Genomic DNA, 23,418 nt, shown 5'->3' with positions numbered 1-23,418 from the left:
CTTATCACCCCTGCGAGTGCGGGCAAACGTTATGCGCTTCAGCTTCGGTACGCGGAAAATCTCGGAGAGCGAAGCGTAGCCTTAACAATGCTGGTCACGTCTTATAGATTATACCTCAACACCAACATCAAGTTCTCTGATCTCATCGAAAGTGATCACCACTCAAAAGTATCAAGCTTTCGTTAACATCTGCCTCCGCAGTATTATATGTGTACTCTGCCTAACCATCTCGATCGACGACTATGTAAGTTAGCGTACGGACCAGTTATCGAGGGATGTGTTGACAAGAAGGCGGAAAAGGCAGTGGATAGGTCACAATTTTAGAAAGAATGGCATATGTATTGTTGACTCTGCCATGCAGTGGAATTCACTTTCACAGAAAAGCCGATGAGTAGGACGCCCTAGAATCGCCTGGTTTGAATTTTTATGCTCCGTAAAGCGTCTAGTGATCGGCACCTTTGTTTGGTGATGTATACCTCCTCACTGAGGAGAAAGACAAATGGGTGAAGATATAGATCACATAGGTGTGCACCAACAAAAAATCCAACTCGGCAGCCCTTCTGCTCCTCGGACAGAATATTGTTGGTCTCGTGGTGCGCATTGACCCTTCCGCTAATAATGGACGTAATGAATTTGTAGAGGGTTAGTAAGCCAGTAATCGGTCTTGTGTTTGCGGGGTCCTGGGATGTGTCCTTTTTATGGATACGGTAGGTAATCCCCGCAGTGAGGAAGGGTGGAAATTCCACTGGCCGATTCATGACCTTATTTATACTGTATGCCAACCGACTGTGTACGCTGGTAAATTTCTTGTACCAGAAATTTTGCACCCGATGCAGACCGCTGGTTCCTTGTGTACGTTGCATTCTGGACACGTCTGGAGTGACTTTCGTCATACCGTCGTAACCAACTGCATATGACAGAAAGCTTCTGCTTTAGTGTGTCAAGAATTTCCACTATGGGTGTCTCACTGGGGTTGGCATAGTTTTTGAAAACCCTCTGCATTTTATTTGTCACCCGTCTGCTGGCATTGCCAGTGCTGATCTGAATCAGTTTAGCAATGTCCTGCCTTGGTGAATTCCGACAACGTTCTAGACGAATTTTCCACTCAAACCAATAACGTGAAAACGAATCTTCTGACCGTACAATCTGACAGCCGCAACTGCACCACATTACACAAGTGATTGTAGTTGCAGCAGCGACATATCAGCACACAGTCTAGATGCAATCTCATCATTGATCTGAGGTAGAATTCTCGAAGTTGCTGGAGATCCATAGAGCCTGGGAATACCTGGTCTATGCAAAGGATCCATTTCAGGGAAATCTATACGCGCTCTTTGCAGTTCGTCCCGAACCTCAGCGGAAACCTCAGCTGGACGGTGGAGAAGATTGCTTCGGAGAGTACTGAAACTGTTGCCTGCAGTGCCGCGTGGTGTTGTTGATGCCGCCATTTCTGCCCCCATCGGCTCTGGGTCACCAGTTTCCGTGGTGATCTCAAGTCGAACACGTTCCATGATGATGGCCGGGATTGTGTCGCTGCGAATTATAAAACGGTACTGGTCTGCGACTCGCTGCACAGTCACGTGCGCGAATTGCGGAAAACGCTCGACATATCTCTGGTGCAACAAGGGGCGGTAAGATGTTCTACCCCGCCGTTATTTCGTAGTAGGTGCGGATGATGAAGAGGTTCATTTCTTCAGTCTACTTCATCCGCTGCCTATGCGAACCTGCGGAAGTGGTCGCCACAGAATGTGACGAAACAGGTGCAGCAGGCGGAGCAATGATCCTGATCGTCATAGCGCCTAGACGTCGAACCGCCAAGCCTACTCCCTGACTGAAGTTATCCATCCCTCCCCCTTTCACAACCGGGCTTGGGACCAGCTACAGCGGAGTTATTATTATATCAAATTGTCGTTATCTTTTATTTCTATTTTATTATTATAAGATTTATAGTTTTGAGGAATGAAGTTTTAGTTCTCATAGGAAGTTGAAGGCAGGATGGTGAATATAATGAAAATGAAAAGGGCAATGCAATTAAATAGATTTCTGCATGAAATCTGCCTAGCTAATTAGAAAACGTCATAATTTGGTTGTCATGAAGTCGCGGATGCTATAAATCTATAATCTGAAGATTACAACAGAAGAACGTCAGCCCATAATTTTTTTCCAGGTTATAATAAAAATGTCTTTTCTAATCGGTTGTAAAAAATTTGAATTGGATCTCTGAATCTCCGGAGAAGGTGGGCAATTTGGAGGGAGGCCCTCCTTTTCAAAGCCAATGAAAACTTGTAGCGCTGACTCTCCATAAAACGAAAAAAAACACTGATAGTGGGATTTTTTGATATCATTGTGGCGCAGCAGGGTTAACAGCATTCGAAATTTATTTCGAATGATGTTAATTCGACTGTCAGATGCCACCACCGGTATTCTCCGTGGCGGAGTAGGCTTGGAAATGAAATGTGAAAAATAATTGAAGTTTAAAAAGTTGAGTTGACACTGAATTTTCAGTCAATCTAAACGAATTATTGAAAAGCTATTTTAACTTTGAGATAGTCTCGCTAATTATTCCTTAACTTTGAGAGAGTCTCGCTAATTATCCCTTAATTTTATATCAATAAATTTAATTAAACTGTGATTTCTAAGTTTATTTTAAAATGTCAAGGCTCCGAATCGAAAGCAGTTGCTAACGATATTCATATCCAATATCTCAAGAATCTAGAACAATTAGGTCATATTAAGACCAAATCATCATAGTAAAATTTGAATTTTCAATCCTACCCTACTAAGAAAAAGTATAGAGAGGGTATACAATAGGAAGGAGAAAATTCCTCCTATCCAACCCCGTTGAACAAATGTGGAAGCCATCCCCCTTAAAATGTTATGCATCTCCAAAGGGGGACTATTTTCATGTCAAAACGATAGGACTTGATTTCGAACCCGAACCCCGCAGACGGAAGGGTAGTTTGAGGGGAAAAGTGGGAGGTCTTTCCTTTCATAGTCCATTGGAAATACTTACATCCTCATAGAAAGTTATGGCAGTTGAAATGGGAAGTATAATATTTTCATGACATCACGTAAAGTTTGATTTGTCAGCCCCGCCCTTAGAGAAGCGGAGGATAATGGGGAAGAGCATAACTTTTAAGGGCGTTTTCATCGGGTTTGAAGAATCCCCCCTCTCCATAAACAATTCACCCCCTTCGGGAACGAGGTTAAAAATTCAACTTTTACCAATCTGCAAACCGATGTTGCATTGTCAAGCAATAACGCTTGCGTAACATCGTCATTGACTTTTCGACGTCATTGGGGGGTTGACTGTCCTTAAAACTCATATTCCCCCCCCTCAACTCATTGAAGGCTTTTCTCATTTTCAATGTGAATTTCTGAAGTCCATTTTGAAAAATGCTCAGGTACCTCATAACAATGAATGACAGATGACTGAAATTTTGTCTACCTGTTGACAAATATCAAGGCTAACTACCCGTCAAATATTGATAGATCAGATTCACCAGAATTAATTTTTTTTTTTTAAATAACGATCCATGTCCAACATGTCCGATTTTCTTTACACACCTAATATAAAAATATGGATTTTTATTTGAATATAAAAATCAACTCGACTTCGTTTTCAGCATTAATTACCCAAAACATGTATTGAATCAAGCTTGTGGAAGTAGGCATGCACGTTAACAATGAATTCAAGCGCAATATCGAAGGAAACGCAAAAAGAGCTATGACCACTTTCAGCGGTTTTTATCTGCTTTCAGTCATTACATATGTATATATTCCACCTCAAAGCTCTTAAACCAATAAAAAATGGAAGTTATTATAATTCTCCAGCAAATACATGCATTTATTACATCTGCATGTTAATAAGACTTCATGGGTGAAATGGTCTCAAATTAGGAAACAGAACCGGGGTTTATTGATTTAATTGCTTATGAATAAATAATTAAAGATGTTTTGAAAACAAGGTTCTGGAGATGTTCCGAATGTTTAGAGACATGAAATTTTTATTATCCTCTCATTTCAGGGGATTAATTCAGAGTATTGCAACCAATCATGGAAAAAAAATGGAGTAGAATTCCAGGCCTCCGCAATGTTTTCCGGATAGTTCCACGTTTAGGTAAAAACAGACTTTCTTCTGTGTAACAAGTAACCCTTTTAAGGAAGTTCCTCCTCTCCAAAATCTGTGACCTTTGCATGAGATTGGATTATTCAATCTTCTGCAATTTCAAATGTTTTAAACTAGCTAGGACCTCCTCCTAGCTAGCTACCCTCCTAATTCTACAGTTCTGAGTAGAAATCTTCCAATTAACATAGACGTTTGACTAACAATTCTTCAAAAGCGCAACCATCTCATTGGACCGAAAGTCAGAAAAGATCGAGAATAGATATAAATACAAAGAAGAACCACAAAAACATTCAGCTTTTCAATTAGACATCTAACATTGACTTACCCAATCAGTGATTCATCTCTGTCTCTTCGAATTGCGACCAGCAACATCAAAGTTCTATCGAACACACCCGTACCAATCTAACAAGAACTCCATGGATTTTGCCTCTGGAGATTGACCAAAAGAAAATCCGCCAAAGCAACGACAATTTCGCATACTTCCACCTTATGAAAATTCCAATTTCAACGATAACTGTTTGCAATCGTCAAATTTGCATAGGATTTCAGCCACGATTCCTCAGCATCTGCCCAGATCAATAACCTCATTCTTCGAGCTTGCCAAGAATGGACCCAGAACTGTTGCATCGCCGGTAAAAACACTTCGGATATTCTAAAAGGTGTGGTAGTTCCGCTGGCACCAGCCAGTTCCAGAAACCGACAAGCGAACCGAGGTTCATACAAAAAACACCACGGCATATCTGCATACAGCTTAGCATGTTTTTGGACCACAGGTTTTTTGTCACATTTCGACATGATTTATATGAGGTTGAATAGTTTGAACAAGTCGGGCGATCTGCTAATTCGAAAAACTTGCAAATTGTCCGATATTACTCAAAGTATAATAAAAAAAAACGCAAAGATAGGGCTTCAGCTTCTTCTGTTCTGGACTTTTTCCTTGAATGCAGTCAGACTTTTGGGGTCCGCATCCAAAATGGTTTGCACTTTTTATCTTAGTACTCCCATCATCAAATTGGATTTTTCCGCTCGCGGTTTAACATTTAGATTGGTCTAATTTAATCTGACAAAAAATACGGAAACCGGCAGAAGTCCAAACAATAAAAATAGATAAGATTTTTTTTTGGAAAGCAGTTAAGACCGTTGCGAACCCACTCTGGGTTAGGAATTAATCTTTATCTTTGTTAAATGCAAAAATTTAGCATGTCCACATATTAAGATATTTGACAGATGATTGGTGTTTAACTGCTTTGGTACTGTTAATCCGATCATTGGACTGAACGATTTTATGCAGCTAAGGTGGTACCTGTCATTAAGGGTCGAGAAGTTAACGACATTCATATTTTATCCAAACGGAATGGAGGGCGACACTTCACGGAAAGTTTGAAATTCTGATGAATTCTATACCAGAAAAAAGAAGACTATACATAAGCAATTCGTCTCCGTTTACATTGCTTGGATTTGTGCGGCGGAAAAAAAGCATTGCGCATGTTCGATGGTCCGCAATCACGCACGGATGAAAAATTTCGGGAATTTTTTTAAGGTGTTGTCGTATATAATATGTGATGCTTGGGGTGGGGAGATATTTACAAGAAAACTATCAAGTTGTCATCGTCACACACAGTTAGCTACCTCGTACCTAACCTGCATATATGCAATAACCTTGTGTGACGTCTAGACACTCGATTTACTCCTCTTATATTCAGGCTTCTCCCCCAGAATCCGTTTTTCACTGAGACGAGAACACTATTCAATTTTCTTTTCATTTTATAACTGAAAGTCAACGTTCGACTTTTACTTTTTTTCTGGCGGGAGGAACATGTGAGACTTTTACCATCCAAAACTCACTGGACGATATTTTACGAACATTGGACAGCAGCGGGGTGAAGGTGGTGGGATATGCCGACGACTTGGTGATATTAGTGTCAGGGATGTTTCCACCCATTATGAGCGACATCCTAGAAGAAGCGTTGCGAAAGGTGTGCCTGTGTGCCTCGGCATAAACCCAACCAAAAGGGAACTAATGCTATTCACCACTAAGACAGGGGTATCTGAATTCCACCTACCACGGCTGAATGAACAAATGTTGGTTCTTTCCTGCAATGTAAAGTATCTGGATATAATCCTGCATCTAAAACTTAATTGGAGATTGAACATAGAACTTTTATCCCTGAAAGAGAACCTTTGCAAAGAAATGGAGTCTCCGGCAAGGATGATTCTCTGGATGTACCCTGCTGATCCTAACGTATGGCTCTAAAGTATGGTGGCAGGCTTTGAGCAGAAAATACAATAGGGTGAAGCTTAATGGGGCTCTGCAGTCCCGCCCGGCGAATGCTCTCAATGAACTTTTGTATCTCCCCTCCCCTAGACCTCCACATTAAATACTTTAAAGCATGCAGTGCCGTCACACTACGTGAGTCCGGATGCTGGGCAGCCAAGTCCTATGACCACAGTAACACCCTAGACGAAGTACCTCGGGAAATCTGAGTATTCCCCACGGACTATGCCAGACGCAAGCTGAACTTCACGAGAAACTTTGCTCTGTACTTTCGAACCAGAGCAAAGCTGCTTTCCTTCGTGAATGCTACGGGCTGGCTCTAAAGAGCCGAGCCAACTAGACTCTGCCTCCCTGCTCTCATAAGAGCAGTCACGGTGTTATGAATTTTTGGCATAGTGCTAATTGGGCTCCTGGGAGCGGCCACTGATACCTACCTACCTACCTACCTTGCCGATGCCGTTTAATAGGCTATGTACCTACATAAGCAGACATCATCATAACTACTGTTTCCAACGATGATGGTCACTAACAACGCTTCGTTCAGGATGTCGTCTAAGGCTGGGGTTATATTTTCACTAATCCTCCTCACAGTCTCAAGGACTTTTTCCATTATTATGTAAGGAATTTCATTGGGATTAACCTTAACATTGAGTGCCTCATTTGGTACTTTTGAGAAGAGAATAATATCCTGCAGCAAATGACTGACTGACTAATGATATGATGACCTAACTCCCTTCCTCTCCCATGACTGGGGGTTTGTTTTCTTGCACATTCTCTAGAAATGTCCAGTTTTATTTCTCGAAGTGGCTACTTGCAGTTTATTTTTCGCGTTTTTATATTATTTATGCAATTATTCAAATTCAGAGCGGTTCCTTTCTAGTTTACTGCGTCTCTGGGCTTCACAACTAGGATCTTGGCATGTCTCGCATGTCACGGAAGCATCATATACTCACTATATCTTCTCAACAATATATAACACTTGTTTTTTACGTTTTTCGTTGTCACCTGGAATAGTTTTTCCTCGAACATTTGCTCATCGAATTTCCTAGCTGTCCCACCGCTATGTCTGAGCTGTATTGTTCTCATCCTACGGTTCACCTGGATAATGGTATCCTCAGAGAGTAGGAGAAGGGAGTGAGTGAAAATTTAAGGAAGTAGCACATAGAGTGACACTTTCTGACGTTTAGGACGAAACCAGCACCTATGAACCAGAGTTCCTAGGTTAGAAAACAGCTAAAGGTCATTGGTATAGAGCAAACAGAGACAAGTAAGAAGAGGAGGAATGTCGTTGATAAAAAATACAAATAATAAAGGGCCCAGAATAGATTCCTGTTGAAAGCCAGAGGAAGGGGAGAATGAATGGGATGTGCAACCACCAAAAGAAAGGCGGCAGGATTGGTTGGAATAAAACATAAAAAAAGTGTTATGCGAGCGCTTAGAGGCGAGAGTATTTGGACAGAAGTATCTTACGACTTACAGTGTCGAAGGTTTTAGCAAAGTCAATGTAAATAGTATACACTTCCTGCCGCGAATTTAGACATTTAGCGACAAAATTGATGAAGTCAGTAGACCTACGCTTAAAAAAGTAGCGTTGCTCTTTCACTATGCGTTGGCCCAAATGGGCGGATAACCAGTCACTGATTTATCTTTCCAAGATTTTGGAGCAGGAGCAGAGGAGGGAAATTGAACGGTAATTCTCGGCAAGCATACGATCGCCATTTTTGTGAATATGGATAATGACAGCCTCTTTCCACTAGCCGGTAAACTAATTGTCTTTGTTGAAAAGAGGGAACAAGGGAAGGGAGATGGACTGACCAGTTTTAAGCAAAAAGAGGTTTGGACCCACATTGGCATCAAGTTTGCCAATGAGGTACTCGACAAGGAGAGGAGTAAGGAGGGGAATGGTAGGCATTGCGTAGCAAACTACATCCACTAGCCAGAAGGAAGAGGAGGGAATATAGACTAAGCAAAATTGGCGGCAGAGGAAATCACAGCTAACTGAGGAGCAAGAGAATTTAATGGGCGAAGGTGATAGCTGGAAAGTTTCCAAAAATATAAGCTGGACATTCTAGGTCTAAGCGAAAAAAAATGGTTGAACTCAGAAGAGTGCTTCTCTCCTCTTGGGAGCATTTGGTCGCATCAAAAATGCTCTTTACCGATTGCTAACCAGTTCGTCGGCCACGTCCCGAAGGGGCGTCATAAGATCTGGTTGACCGGAGAATCGTGGAAGCGGATCGATCGACGAAAAGAGTTGAAATACAAAGCGAAAACCAGAAGTTTATCGTAGTGTACCGCGTGACAAGAGAGAATTTGCTATTACACTTGCCAGGGAAGCGGAAGATGCCACAGATCGCAATGATTTCCGAAATGTATACCGCATCACAAACGCGTTTGAAATGGTCACAAATCTTTCAATGCCATGTGAAGCACGTCAATAGAAGTTGACCATCATCTAAGATGATGAACATATCACATCCATTGGAGTTCCATCTCTTGTCAATGAAATGGCTAGCGACCGTAAGATATAGATACGGACTGTCCCACCAAGCAGAAGAGAAATCGATAGACTTCAACAAAGTAAAGCCGCTGAGCTTGACGGTGTTCCCACAGAACACTACTACTCACATTTCTAATGGGACAAATGCACACTCAAAACGCTCTATAAAAGAAATACACAAAAACCTTTCATACCTGAAACGTCCAGCTTCTGCTTTCTCGACTTGTTCAACTTATTCTATTCAAGAGCATAGCCGTCTAATCAACTGCAGCAATAGTATCCCTGGAAGTCCACATGACCGTTCTCCCGTTTTTCGCTGGTGTGTTTTCATAGATGAGCCCTGCTTTATCGCCGTTCAATGCTCTGTTAGGGTCCTGTGAAAACCCACCCGGATTGAAACACTGACAAGCAGGGCAGAATTTCCAAAACAAACAACAAAACATTTCTCAAAATTTCAACACATACACTCTAACATCGCAGAATTGGCGCCCAACGTGGGACCCCCATATCCTAGGTTTCGAGTTAGTGAATCAGTTGCAGATAGCCAATTCCAACTCCAAACTTCATTTTGGTGCAGATAGAGTTTCTTAATTTGGTTCCCGGCTAGGCTCCAGGTACATTCGACTTCATCTTTCCAGTGTAAGGTTACAAGTATTTTCCCCGGAAGCAAGTGTTCCTAAGCTTAATTTCCCAACACACCTTGTGGAGTAGAGTTCCTGTCTTTTCCACGAAAGTTGAGTCATTCTTTTGTGTATGTTGAGTTTTTTTTAAAGGGTAAGGTGTAGACCTTACAAGAGAAGATCCTTAGGTGTCGGGGAGAATGTCTTGCCCTGACTTTCTGTAGTTAAGGTTTTACGTTTCGCAATGGACCATCCCTTGAGCTTGAATTTAAATACGTATTTTGACTAGTTGTAAACTAATGGATAATCTTACCCAAATAACCTTACAGAACCTATTTAAACTCCAATTAGATGTCCTGGAAAGAAAAAAACGGTCGTTGTCCGAGTTCCGAGGTTAAGCATTCCTGGGAGTTCCTAGTACTTAGATTGGTGACCGAAAGGAACACTTCAGTCTTTCATTTACTTAATAACAGGGTGCAAAAGTAAACTCGTTGTAAGAAGTGGCCTGAAAATAGGGTACGCACGTAAATTTAAGCCTGCTGGGAATGGAGCAATCATGCAATCCAAGCTCCCTATATAAACAACCGTTAAGTTTGCGATTTTGAAGTGGTTTTAGATTTTTTGTTCGATTTGATCTGGGGTTTTTGTTTTCCCCTATGAAAAATAAAGGCTACTGTATGCCCTGATAAAATAAGAACTGGTAACCAACCTGCTAACCTTTCAGAGTGATAAAAATAAGTCGAGTTCCTAAAAAAGATTCAAGTTTTATTTATATGTGCTTTCCATGCTAATAAGTGACCCCAAATCACTACATAATTTAGCTACATTTCACACCGTTCATGGCCAAGTCCATTAGGCCTCCAAATGTTAAGAGGCTTTCTGGTTTTCTTATTTTGGTATATTATCATTCCTTGACGCAGCCGAGTAATTCGATGTTCTGAACCTTTCTAAAAAAGTAGATCAACATGCGAAATTTGCGTGCTATTTCCGGAGTAAATTATAATATAGAACGAAATCCATAGAGGCCAACATTCAGGTGACTCCTCAACCAACCACGATTCCTACTCTTAACCCCAAGATTATCTTTTAAAACTTTTTTAATATTCATGAAAGCCAATTATGCCAATTAGATGTTATCTCAGCAATCTACGCTTTCTCTTCAGAGGAATCCAAAATACAATTCCAAATACCACACAAACGTTATATCTTAAGATGGTCAACCATCACGAGCGGCAGTTTGCATCTCGTTTACATAATGTGTATCACACACGCTTCACGTTCGTCTATCAAAATATGCGAATACCACAAATTAGGAAGGAATACAAATTTTCCATTAAATTGAAATTTTAAGTTTACCCAAGGACCTTCCCGTCTAGGAAATTTCCTCAAAATCTAAAAATATTCTAAAAATATCTACACGTGTTCCGATTTGAATGCAAAGATTCTCATAATACCATTTAGATTTTATAACATATTTTACACTTAACCAACTAATGGAGTGAAGCTAAATAAAGTTACTCAGATATTCTGTTGTCTTTTGGCAGCACGTTTTGTCTTACAAAGTATCTGGTACCCGTTTATGTTTTATCTTCTTTATAATGTGGCCACCGCGTTAGTTATCTGAAGTGAGGATTTTCAAAAACTTATTGGCTTATATTTTATGCAATCTTTAAGTTTTGCCCGCTTCGTTCCATTCTTTTATCTGAAGTGAACCGGTTTCCGGAAAATATATCCATCCATTCTTTATTGCAATTTATTCAGATGAAATTCATCGGGATTTTGGCTCCTCATTTCGACGGTTTCTTGGTTCTTCAATAAGTCTCGTGGTTTGGTTTGAGACGTTCGTTCTGTCTCGTAAGAATCTTAGTGTTCTTTAATTTATTCGCATCTGAAAGTCAGAAAAATCCGAATTTTGATCGGACCGCATTCCTTGCTGATAAAATCATGGTTTATGTCTAAACAAGCTCACGAGCATATTGTCAACACTTTGCCAGTTTTTCCAAAAATACCGAGCTTCATTGGCGAAGTGAGTCACCTGCTAAATGTGAATGCAATTGAAATGCCAATATCGATACTAATTTACTCCGACGGGAAGATACATCTCAATTTCAATTTGCTCTGAAATTTGATACCGCATAAAGTTGCGTTTTTATTACCAACATAAATATCCAATTACACTAAATATTCGTTGAGAGTGTGGAGCCATCTTATACAAATCATGTCTACTGTGTAAATGCAGTCACAATATGAGAATATTATATTACAGGATGCATTGGAACAGGGATTTATTTTAAAATATCTTTAAGATACAATTTTGGCGCAAGACATTCCGGACGTCAAGAAAAACCATTTCGACTTTTTTATTGCGTCCTTCAGTTCACCAATTCGAACACCCTTTTGTGTGGTCCAAAGCTTTCTAAACGTTCTACCACGTACTCGTTAGAGAAGACTAACCTCTGTCAGTTTCCGCAACTTTAGACATAAGCTTAAGGACCTCAGGCCTATTAAGGACGTCGCATTGCCCATCTATCTCTATCTCTATTGATCTCCCTCGACCAACTATAGTTTGATTGAATACTGTCTATCTTTGCTGAATCACACTACTGAATGCGCTGTTCAATTTTCACCACTTTTCGAGTATCTACCTGACTTTTTCGTTTGTTATCACTATTCAGTAATCATCTCGGTCGAGATATTTCCACACTTCCCTATTTCTGCATGGCTAATAGGCAGTTTGGTCTGTAGTATGCGAACTCTAGGCACCTTCAGTTTCAAGTAAAACCCTGACTTTTGTAGTCGAGCTAGAGAGGGTCGACATTTTTACCAGATTACTCGTGGAACCAAGCAATGGACTCAATAAATACAAACAAAAATCGGTCTATGGAAAAAAAGAGGTGGCAATGCCAGGCGCATCATCGGAGGACGAGCTGCAGGTATTCAGCCAGGAGGTAGTAACAGGCCTGACTAGAGGTGGGAGGAAAGGGGGGCGGGGTTCTCTCGGGCCTGGATTTTTCTCGGTGACCTGAATATTAGGGGCCCGCATAATGTTCACGCCAGGCCAGCATAATTTTTGCCCCGGGCCCGGATTTTCTCCCTACAGCCTTAGTTGGAGACATTAAGCAGTTCAATGCACAATGTCGTCTTTCCTCAAACACCTCGTTTAAGCCAATGTGTTTCACCAAGCCATGAACCTTAGCCCGGGATTTGGAAAAAAATTTAAACAGAATCGGACTAAAAATAAATACCAACAAAACCAAGGCTCTCACTCCGACTAGTTATCTTACTCTTCCTATTTGCATTAATGTGCATATCGGGGATGTATTCTTTCTGACATAAACGGAACTAAGCGTCGCTTGGGGTATTTACAGCCCTAAATTCATCTTTTGATTTTTGTCCAATATCTTTAAATGCAATTATCTCGACACCAACATGATTGTTCCGCAGCAATGTTCTCCTCTGTGCTTGTAATAACGCATTGAAAGTGACCTTTATATCATAGTTACTCGAAACCTCTAAGCTTTCAGCAACTTATGTCTATCGTACTTCGCACTTAGGCAATAGCCAATGAAGAACTTCCCTAGATTTGAGTCAGATACCGGTAAACGCAGGTCTGACGAGAAGGAGGTGGTAGGGAAGAGTTTTCCCGCGGGCCCGGAATAGAAATTTGAATGAGAAAAGAGATATAAGCGAGTCCGAATAATGTTCACCTGTTTTTCCGCAAAATTCTCACTCCGGGCCCGGATTTCTTCTCACGACGCCGACGGGGGATGCACAGGGATCCTCCAAAAGTAGGGTCTGACAAGAATGTCGGGAACCGGAAGCCATCAAAGAAGCCTAGGTCTATCAGAGGCCTGCATACGAGCCAGTACTAGAAAGCCACACGGACTCTGAGCAAGATTTTATACTGTCGACGAGCGGGATGAAAAAGAGCTCACTAAATACCAAACAATTGTCAAAGAATACAAAAACCAGCGCCTAGCAACCAAGTAAAGGGCGAAACCTGCCGTCTTCAAGCACAATCGAACAGCAGAATAAGAGCAGAGTGTGTAAGAGCTTGGACGCCATGCAACTTCGGCAAACAGGAAAGCAGCAACGGCTGGCCGAAGAGGAACGAACTGCGAAACTCTTCAGCGAGGTGGCCAGAAGTCACTTAGGTGAATCCCTGACAAACGGTCCATCCATTACCGGCAAACTGGCGCTGGGATGCGGGCTGGTGTGGAAAACAGACTGCCGGAAGTGGTCATCGAGCATCTCCTGGAATGCAAAGGAGAACATAGGCGATGCATTCGCTGTTTTCATTCCTCTCAGAAGATCCGTTAATTCCAGGTCGCAGCATTCCAGTTCAGTCGTCCGCATAGCATGCGAGAACCAATTCTCCAAGGTCCGTCCGTCGCTAAGCTCAAAGTCACCCCAGATTCCCAGGAGGCTAGCCAATCGCATCTGGTAAAAGGTCCTCATAGATAAGGACGGGCGGATCCAATCCTTGCGCTTTCAGAACCCCGGTGTTCTCAGATCTAGTTGACGCCGCCAAGGAGACGAAGATCGACGATTCGACAGGGGCTAACCCGCTCCTACACAAGCAGATCATGCTGAGAGAAGCACAGATAAATCTGCAGCATTCGAAATACGACGCAGCTAATCTGCTGGTCTTCCTCCTAGAGGAGGACATCGAGGTCTCTTTAAGACATGTGGGCTTCATCAGAGAAGGGCTCCAAAGCAAATATTTCAATTTAAAAGGAACACTGTTTTGAAAAGACCTAAAGCATATATTGATGCCAGCAAAAGTCGGCGCGCTTCCCTGTGTTGAGACCTAAGTTCCAGTGACCCAGTTGTGGTCAAACTGAAGCGAGCGGGAGTGGAGAGGGTGTATATCTCTTCGCATGATATGCCTCACGACCGATTACTACATCAAAAGGGGTGCGTTTTTTTGGCTTTATTATTAACACACCAATCTTCCATAGCCCCAGTTCGGAGAATTATGACGGTAATGACTTCTTATCAATATCACCCCTTCAACCGACAATGGGATTCTTAAATTGGAGAACTGAACGATGCCTGACCAAAGATCCTTCTCGGATCACAGTTTGATACTTTTCAATTTAAATCTCGGTGTGGGGGTTTCCAACTTTTTCAGAGACCCTAGAAGTATCGACGATGAGTTTGATTATCAAGAACAAACTCTCTGGTGCACTAATTGGCAACATTGGCACCACAAACAAACTGAAACCCAAGGACAGAGCTCTGGAAAAGGCATTAGAAATTGCCTTCTAAGTCTCATGTCTGGCTAAATACAGCTAGAAGACATTGCCACCTTTGTAAAATGATGATCTATCCTGTCTCAGCAAGTCAATTAAAAAGGTGTTCAACCTCTGCACCAGGCGCAAATACTAAGAGCCATACAAGGACAGCATGAGGACATACAAGTTGCCCACCAATATTATCAGGAAGCGTGCCTGCTTGGACTAATGGCAGAACATTGAAAGTACCAAGAAATCTGCAAGACTCGGTAAGATTTTGGCCGACGAATATAGGAGCCTATCCTCTCTTAGATAGTAGGAAAGCTCCTGGAGGGAATCTGCTCATGAGACTCTGGAACTGCTAGTCCATATGCATTTCTCCGCCAGCGAAGAGAATTGTAGGTTAGAACCATACACGGAAGATATGCAACCCCCAGTCGTATGATTTCAGGAAATCCATAATTACGATGGATAAAATTGGCTGGGCTATAAACAATTTCTCCACATATAAATCTCTGGTCATAGATGGCATAATGCCTGGCAAGCTATAAAAATATCAAGAAGTGGTTGTCCCGTGACTTATAGAGGTTTATCCGGGCTGAATTTCTTTGGGACTACCACACTACCACACTATTGGAGACGCAAAAGCGGGCAGGTGGTTCAATTCTTTCGTGTTGAAAACCCTAGCTTGCATCCTGGACATTCATTTAAGGACGATTAAGGAGAGAAAGCCCTTCTCGAAGCCTCAGCATACCTACCTCAGAGGCAACACTAAAACTACGGTTACTACATACTCTAGCTGCCTTGGTTGTATTTGTAGAAGGAACATTCAACAAAGTTTGTATCACGCTATCAAGAAAACCTAGCACAGAATAGAATTTGAGGCGTATATAACGTATTGGATAATATCCAAACAAGGATAATCCAGTCTGACCTAGGAAATAGCAACAGCTGTGAACAGAGGTACGCCTTGGAATTTTTGGCACCACTCCTCCGGTGCTCTGGTTATTTTCCTCCATTATGAATAACATCATGAAAGGGGCGTTGGAAAAGGTACGCTTTCGAGTTGCAAGATGCGGACTCGACACAAAATCCATCGTAAACCCAGCTGATGCTGCCCAGCGCTAAGAGAAGGATACTCAAATTTAGCCTCGCCAGCTAACTGAACAAAGATTGGCTGTTTCATCTCATGCAAAGTATCTGCGTTTGATCCACAACCTTAGTTAAATTAGGAGCTTAACATAGAACTGAGAGATAAGAAAGCCTGTATAGCTGCCTACGCCTGCATTACGTCCTTTGAAATGAGATCTTTGGCCGAGCATGGTTCTCTGGATGTAGACAACCGTGATTCCACCCATCCTAACATATGATTCTATTGTGGGATAGCTGCCACTGAGCCTGAAGCACAATAGAACGGAGCTTATTAGGATTTGCAATCCTGCCCGGCAGATGCTCCCAATGTAATCCGACACCTCCGTCCCCTGGACCTACAATATGCAGTGTTGTTACGCTGTGTGAGTCTAGATACCAGGCGGTGATGCCATAGTAACGTTCTTGACGAAGCATGAGGAACCTCATGAGGAACTTCGCTGTCGACTTTCCAAACAGAGTAGAGTGGCAGACCGGTGAGTGTGGAAGGGTTATGACACAGTATTTTTCCCTGACAGATCAAAGATGGTCTGTGAACTCGCAGCTGGGTTTTCCTCGGATACATTCATCGAAGCTCAGTCATACGATCTCCCAGGATTCGCCACAGGGAAGTACTGGCGATACTGGAAGCCCGTCGATTCCCCAATATAGCCATTCTGATCGACGCCAAGCGACGATTAACTCATATACTCAGTGGCGGCATCTTCCATGACTCTGCCAAGAGCAGTTCTTTAGCACAGTCTAGGTCCCGCTGGCGACTGTCTCGAGTGAAATCTACTCGAACTATTTAGCAGCCACTAATTTCAGAAGACGAAGGGTCAGCACCTTGCGCAAAATCAAGGAGAATTTGGCCCGCCTTTAACAAAACTCGATCGTAAGAGCTTTTGAGTTAGACACATGTAAATGAGTAAAATATTACCATACCGTCAGACTCGGTCTACCCCACAATTCGCATAGCTGAAACTGCAACAGCGGAGGGAGAATCTTTCAGCCACTTCTTTTGCGGTTGCCTAGCTCTAACTAGAGTCAGGCTGCACTATGTGAACCATTCATTGAGGCATGAGTGCATCGTGCCGGCATACGAATTATCAACGCCGAGACACTTTATTTTTCCCAGAAAAGGGGCGAACTGCTGACCTTCTTTCTCTTCAGCCTTTTTCCCGTTCAAAAGTGAGGTCCAGCCCACATATAACTGGCAAGGTGGCAATATAGGTTTGCGGAAATCTACACATTCAGAGCCAAGTCAAAAATAGCTGGTATTAACATATATGCAATATAAAGAAACACAGAAGACACAATATGAAGAAATGCTAGATATGCTTGTTGTGCAAGAATTTGAAACCCTAAAATCATAGCAGGTTATTTCAACTCGGGGGCTTTGGATTGGAGCAATTGAACTACGAGCACAAGAGGTCTTATTTTGCTGCTGGTTTTCGCGTTGATAGACTTGGTGTTTGCTAACACTGGAAATGTAGCCACTTTCGAGGAATAAGCTCCAACTCAGTAAGGGATTGGACATTTGTAAGTGCTACTTTGGCGAGAAGAACGGTCCGGTTGATCAGTGAGCACTGCACTCATAACGACCACCAGGCAATCGAAAATGCAGCAAGCAACGAGGTGCCTTTCCGAGGAGTTGGAAATCAGGGCCGGCCCGTGAAAACCTTCAAAGAGGATGCAATCACAGAAAAGCTACTAGCAGGCTATGATCCCGGTAGAATGGCTTCAGAAACAGATGATGAAACGCATAACAACAGCATGCGATGCTGCCATGTCGAGGCGGCGAGTGCTCTCTAATCGAGGAATTGTAATATGCAAATTTTCTAGCAAGAAGAATCTGCCAGGGATCTAAGGGAAGGCATGCACGCTCCCAAGCAAGAAGAATCTGGAGGAAGAGCAGACTTCGATGAGAAACGGGAAGTACACGCGAACCTTCGAAAATGTTTCAAGGCACCCTTGGAGAACAGCGTACAGGATTGTTGTGAAGAAGATAAAAGGGCGAACATCACCGCAGATCTGCCCGTATCATCTTCTTGATGTAGTTATGGCGCTCTTCCCCCCGAATAAAAGGGAGTGCAAAAAATATATACAAGTGGTGGACGACTTCACCATACCGTGGAGGAACTTGCGGAGACTGTCCGAAGGATCGAAAACAATAGAGCTCCTGGTTTAAATGTTGTTCCCAATAGAGCCCTTAAACTCGCTGTTAAGACCAGACCCGACTGTTTTATCAGCGTATTGAGACATGCATGGTAGAAGGAGTTTTCCCCGATCGGTGAAAGTGGCGGAAACTAGTGCTGCTCCTGAAGCCCAATAAGCAACCAGGATATCTATATTACATTATGGGCATTGTAGGGAAGATGCTCGAAAAGGTCATCTACAATAGACTTCTCCCTATCATTGAATATAGGGATAGTCTATCGGAGCGATAGTTTGGTTTTCATCAATCTCATTCAACGATTGATGCCGTTGATGCGGTTTTGAAGCTGGCTCAAGACCGGATGGCCTTTAATAAATGTTGTGCCGTGATAACAGTGGACGTCAAATATACCTTCAATTCAGCCAGCTAGGAGTGTATAAAGAGCTCACTGGGTAAATAGGGTGTTCCTAGTTATTTGACTAAGCTCCTCGAAAGTTATCTCTCGGAAAGGACACTCTAGTATGATAAGGAAAGGGTTCCCCTACCTAAACAGTACACCATCATCGTACCACAGGGCTCCCTCCTATGGAACATGGTGTATAACGAGGTTCTTGTCCTTCGCATGCCAAAGGAGACCACAATTATCGGTTTTGATCTAGCCATGATTGTCATTGCGAAATAAGCTGGAGATGGTGAAGTACATGCTGGATGGGAGTTAAGATTTCAAGGGACACCTAAACTATGTCTTTTGGCCAGAGTAGTTCGTTTTACACTATTATATGCAACACCGGCCAGGAAGGAAGTACTAGTGTGTAAGAACAGCCGGAGGAGGAACATGTCTTATCGTACAGTGCCGCTAAAGGTAGAATGATCGCGATGGTGGTATGTGTAAGAAAAGGAAAATATCTGAAAAGTATACAGAATACTGAAAAGCGACAAGGTGGAAGACGCTGCAAAAGTGACAGCAATGGTGGGATGATTCCGAGAGGGGCCGCTAGACCCACACTCTGATTCCTCGTATTGAAGAGTGGACACTATGAGATTAAGTACCGCCTCATCCAATTCTTGTGAGGGCATGGGATTACAATAAATATCTCCACCAATTCAGGTTGGATGATTCTACCTTTTGCTTTGAATATTGCACACCTGAGGACCCAGAGAGGAGGAGCCTGAAAGACTGACTAAACATTCGCATAAACCCTTGTATTCAATCTCATTGAATGCTTTCGAAGGGCGGTTCCTAAATGAATAGTTAGAACAAATTCAGAAGGAGATCAGTAGCGAAAGGGGTGCAAACAACAGATGTAAGAACTATCCAAATTTCCGGAAGCTACAGTGGGCAGGTGGCATACAAAAAATGGATGTATAACAAATAAGGTATTCGTTGAAAAAATTGACAAAGGGGATGATTTGCAAATGATGCAAAATTGCTCACCATGAATCCGGGGCAATGGTCCCAAATATTTTAAAATAAAAATGTCCCATTCAGCGAAGAGTCTTCTGGTCCTGTCGGTGATTTGAATATCTGAAGACACGAGTTTAACCTTTAATTTCTATGCAACTTGAAGAACCATAAAGTACCTAATTTATGCTTCCTGGCTCCAAAGTCCATACCACAATTGCATACGTAAGACTTTAACTGGAAACAAAGTCACAGCCTCCAGCAAAAAACTCGACATTGTAGTCTAGTCTGAAAATAACTTAATTTCCGTTTATTATAGATGAAACTATCAACCGGGGAAAGTTGTCCCCGCTGGAGCACATAAGCATGGACATATCAACAAATCGGGTTTCTGAATGGGTGACACGATTCTCCCATAAATGGAATAATTGATGTCATATTCACTTTTCAACTGCATCTTCAAAAAAAATAAAGCTCTTTTATGAAATGTCTGTCGCGGGACTACATTAATATTTATGTGTATGTCAATCCTCATTAGGATTTTCATAAAGAACTGGTTTGCTTTGGTCACTGATTCACCTGTATCTGTTGCTGCAAAAACTTCCAAGTCAAGCATTAACTTCATTGATTTAAACATTAACCGAAAAGACGTTTTCAATAATCAAACCAATTGATAGACAAGAATATAATGGTTTCTGGTAAAGACCTCTAATTATGAATGTATAAAAAGCGAAACCACGGCGAATGCTAGAAAAAAATTAAAAGGAATCGCGAGTTGATAACGTGAATTATGGTCGTGCGTCACTACTCAATCTCCGCGGATTACTCCGCTACAATGGGAATATTTTTAACTCTGAATTTTAGATCTAAAAATAGTTAAAAACGAACCCAAAATACTTTTTCATCACGAATATTCAAATTTATTGGATTACCCACTTATAGTTATGGAACTATTTATGATCGTAATTTCAATAAAAATAGACTGGTATTCGTACGAGGCTCGTTTAGCCAGGTTTCAGCAAATGACCAGCGAATTCCACAAAAAATCTATTTGGCGTAGTATTTCGCTTCGTCGATCAAAACTGCGTGTCTATAATCAGGGTGCCAAGGCTTTCAAGACCATAATGGAAATGTCATCTTTAAGATCTCAAAGTTGCGGGCAGTCGTATGACCACTGGCTTATGTAGTATGCACTCGGATTACTTCAGCTAAAGATGAACAGCAGTAAAAGCGGAAGCACTATTTCAGCTTTACGACCCGCTTAAATTAACGAAAACTTTCGGGTATTGCCGGAAAGACTTGGTCACACTTACGTGTAGGTGGCTTAATCCGATTTACGGTTTCTGATCCATTCATTCATCAAATTCAAGCTGTATTATCTTAAATGTTAGTTACGTCTTCGACTATTATATAATGCCATGAATCACCAATTACTATTATATAACCTCATCGAAGCGGAAGCAGACAGGGCTTAAAATAAATTGGATGCGAATATAACTCCAAAATTAGGCCCCAGAGGGACTGTTATGAGTTCCCGTGCTACCATTGTTCATACCAAATTTAATCCAGAAATACAACTTACGCGATTCCCATATTGATTATGCAGAGCGGTATACTATGCCTCCTCATCCACACAGCCGTAGTTTACAATGAGAGTGTTTTTCAGAATCGTTATCATCGCACTTATTGCTGTGCCAATGATATACCTATCGCAGCGATACAGCACAGAGATGAATACAAGCATCCATGATGTCCAGGATTCGAAACAGAAGTAACGAGATCGAGTGGCTGGCGCTCAACTATCTCAACCACCGCACCCATCAATATGATATAGACTTTAGTCTAATTGATCACCACAATCGCATAGCTATGTTCTGTACAACCGATTGCGTTGGTCAGAGTATACCAAAATGAAGTGATTGGAATTGCACAGGTTTTTGTGACTAATAGGCGGTCATATCTTCCATGACTATTGACAAACAACGCAACATTCTAACATCTTTACCATGTGTACAAAGTGAAATAGCTCCTATAAAAGTGAGAATGACGCTTCCAGGATTGGAACTGAACTGGCTGTTTTCCTCGCCGAGCTTATGCAAGGGACAATTGCCGGTATGGATACTAACGAGGTTGCGGTACGATGTGGATGTGATTTCACCATCATCCTAGCTTTAATAGGGAAGGGCCCGACGACCTTGGAGGACTCTATTGCAAATAGAGTAATAAGCAGAAGTAGAAGAAATTAGCCCAAAAGATACCAGATTTAAGGAACCAAGGGCTATCAGAAAATCATACAAAAACTACGAACTAGTCTTGAGTCACTCACGGACGATAACGATTTCCGATTAAGGGGGGCGGCAGGCTTCGAAAAGCAAACTTGGACGGGAAAAAAAGTTCACAGACGATTTCGTCCAGGGCAGAGGAAACTCATCAGACGCTGCGTCACCTCTGCCCTGGGAGCGGCGTGACTGAAATTAGCGACAGGTGGTAATCGCTCCATTTATATATAATCGCAAACACGATATGAGTGCGAATTACATTGAAGTGAAATCCGTCAAGTTTATGCGGACTCAGGCCTTCCAACATCCTCAGCGCAAATAGACAAGGACTTTAAAAATCAATCAATCAATCTCTAATTATAATGATAATTATAATAAACAGAACCCCGGTGCAGCGGGTCCCAAGCCCGGTTGACAAAGCAGGAGGGATGGATAACTGTAGTCTGAATGGTTGTATGACACCGCAGCATCTCCGGGGGTAGGTGAAGAAAGTGCAGGAATTTTCCACTTTTGCAGACTATTCACTCTGACAGGAGGAGGAGAAACCTAAGGTCTGATACGGATAATCGGCGGGAGTAGTCTGACTTAATGACTGGGTCGGTTCCCGTAATGGACAGCACGGCGTCGAAACCGCTAATCGCCAGCCGGTTCGACATCTGAGCGCCACGATGGCTCAGTCTGATGCAGCTATTGCGCCACAATCTGTGGCGACCAATTCCGCAGGTTTGCGAAGGCAGCGGATGAAGTGGACTGAGTAGATGAACCTCTTTACCTACACAATAACAGTGGGAGCAGGTTCAATATCTTACCACCCCTTGTTACACCAGAGATTCGTCAAGCGTTTCCTGTAAGTCGCGCAGCGAGCCGCAGACCCGTACCGCTACATTTTTCGCAACAGCGACACAATCCAGATCATCATCAGGGAACATGTTTGATTTGAGGTCATCGTGGAAACTGGTGGCAAAAGGTTGATGGAGACAGAAATGACGGCATCAACAACACGCTGCATTGCAGACAACAGTTTCAGTACTCGCCGAAGCACTCTAATTCAACGTACGACTGAAATCCCCGCCGAGGTTCGAGACGAATTCCGAAGAGCGTGTGTAGAATTCTCGAAAATGGATCCTCCAGGTATTCCCAGGCTCTATGCATCTCTAGCAACTCCGGGAATTCTATCTCAAATCAATGATGAGATTGCATCTCGACTATGTGCTGATATGTCGCTGCTGCAACTACTATCACTCGTGTATTGTGGTGCAGTTACGGCTGTCAAATTGTACGGTCAGAAGATCCGCTTTCGCTTTATTGGTTTGAGTGACCGAAGAGATCCACCATGCAAAACTCACCTGAAATGTCGGCGGGACTCACTAAGGCAGGACAGCTACTGGTGCTACTAGACTGATTCAGATCATCACTGGCAATGACAGCAGACGAGTGAGAAATAAAGTGCAGAGGGTTTACCGGAACTATGCCATCCCCGATGAGACACCCGTAGTTGAAATTCTGAACACACTAAAGCAGAAACTTTCTGTCATATGCAGTCGGTTTCGATGGTATGCCGAAAGTCATTCCAGACGTGTCCAGAATGCAACATACGCGAGAAATCAACGGAGCTTTTTCAGATCTCTCAACGAATCCCAACAGAGTGTCCAGACAGTGCAGTTTTCGGTAGCGGAAGCGAAAGAGTATTGTG

The 23,418-nt window shown here is 42.4% G+C and overlaps 1 protein-coding gene across 4 annotated transcripts in view; it reads right to left on the bottom strand.

The window, feature by feature from the left end:
* The window catches only part of LOC119652498 (pyrokinin-1 receptor-like), a 222,782-nt gene that overhangs the window by 131,465 nt on the left and 67,899 nt on the right, over positions 1 to 23,418 (bottom strand). The window lies entirely within an intron of this gene.

The sequence above is a fragment of the Hermetia illucens genome, chromosome 3 (assembly GCF_905115235.1).
Source record: "Hermetia illucens chromosome 3, iHerIll2.2.curated.20191125, whole genome shotgun sequence".
Lineage (NCBI taxonomy): Eukaryota > Metazoa > Arthropoda > Insecta > Diptera > Stratiomyidae > Hermetia > Hermetia illucens.
The sequence above is the reverse complement of the archived record's forward strand: the minus strand, read 5'-3'. Positions and strand labels throughout refer to the sequence as shown.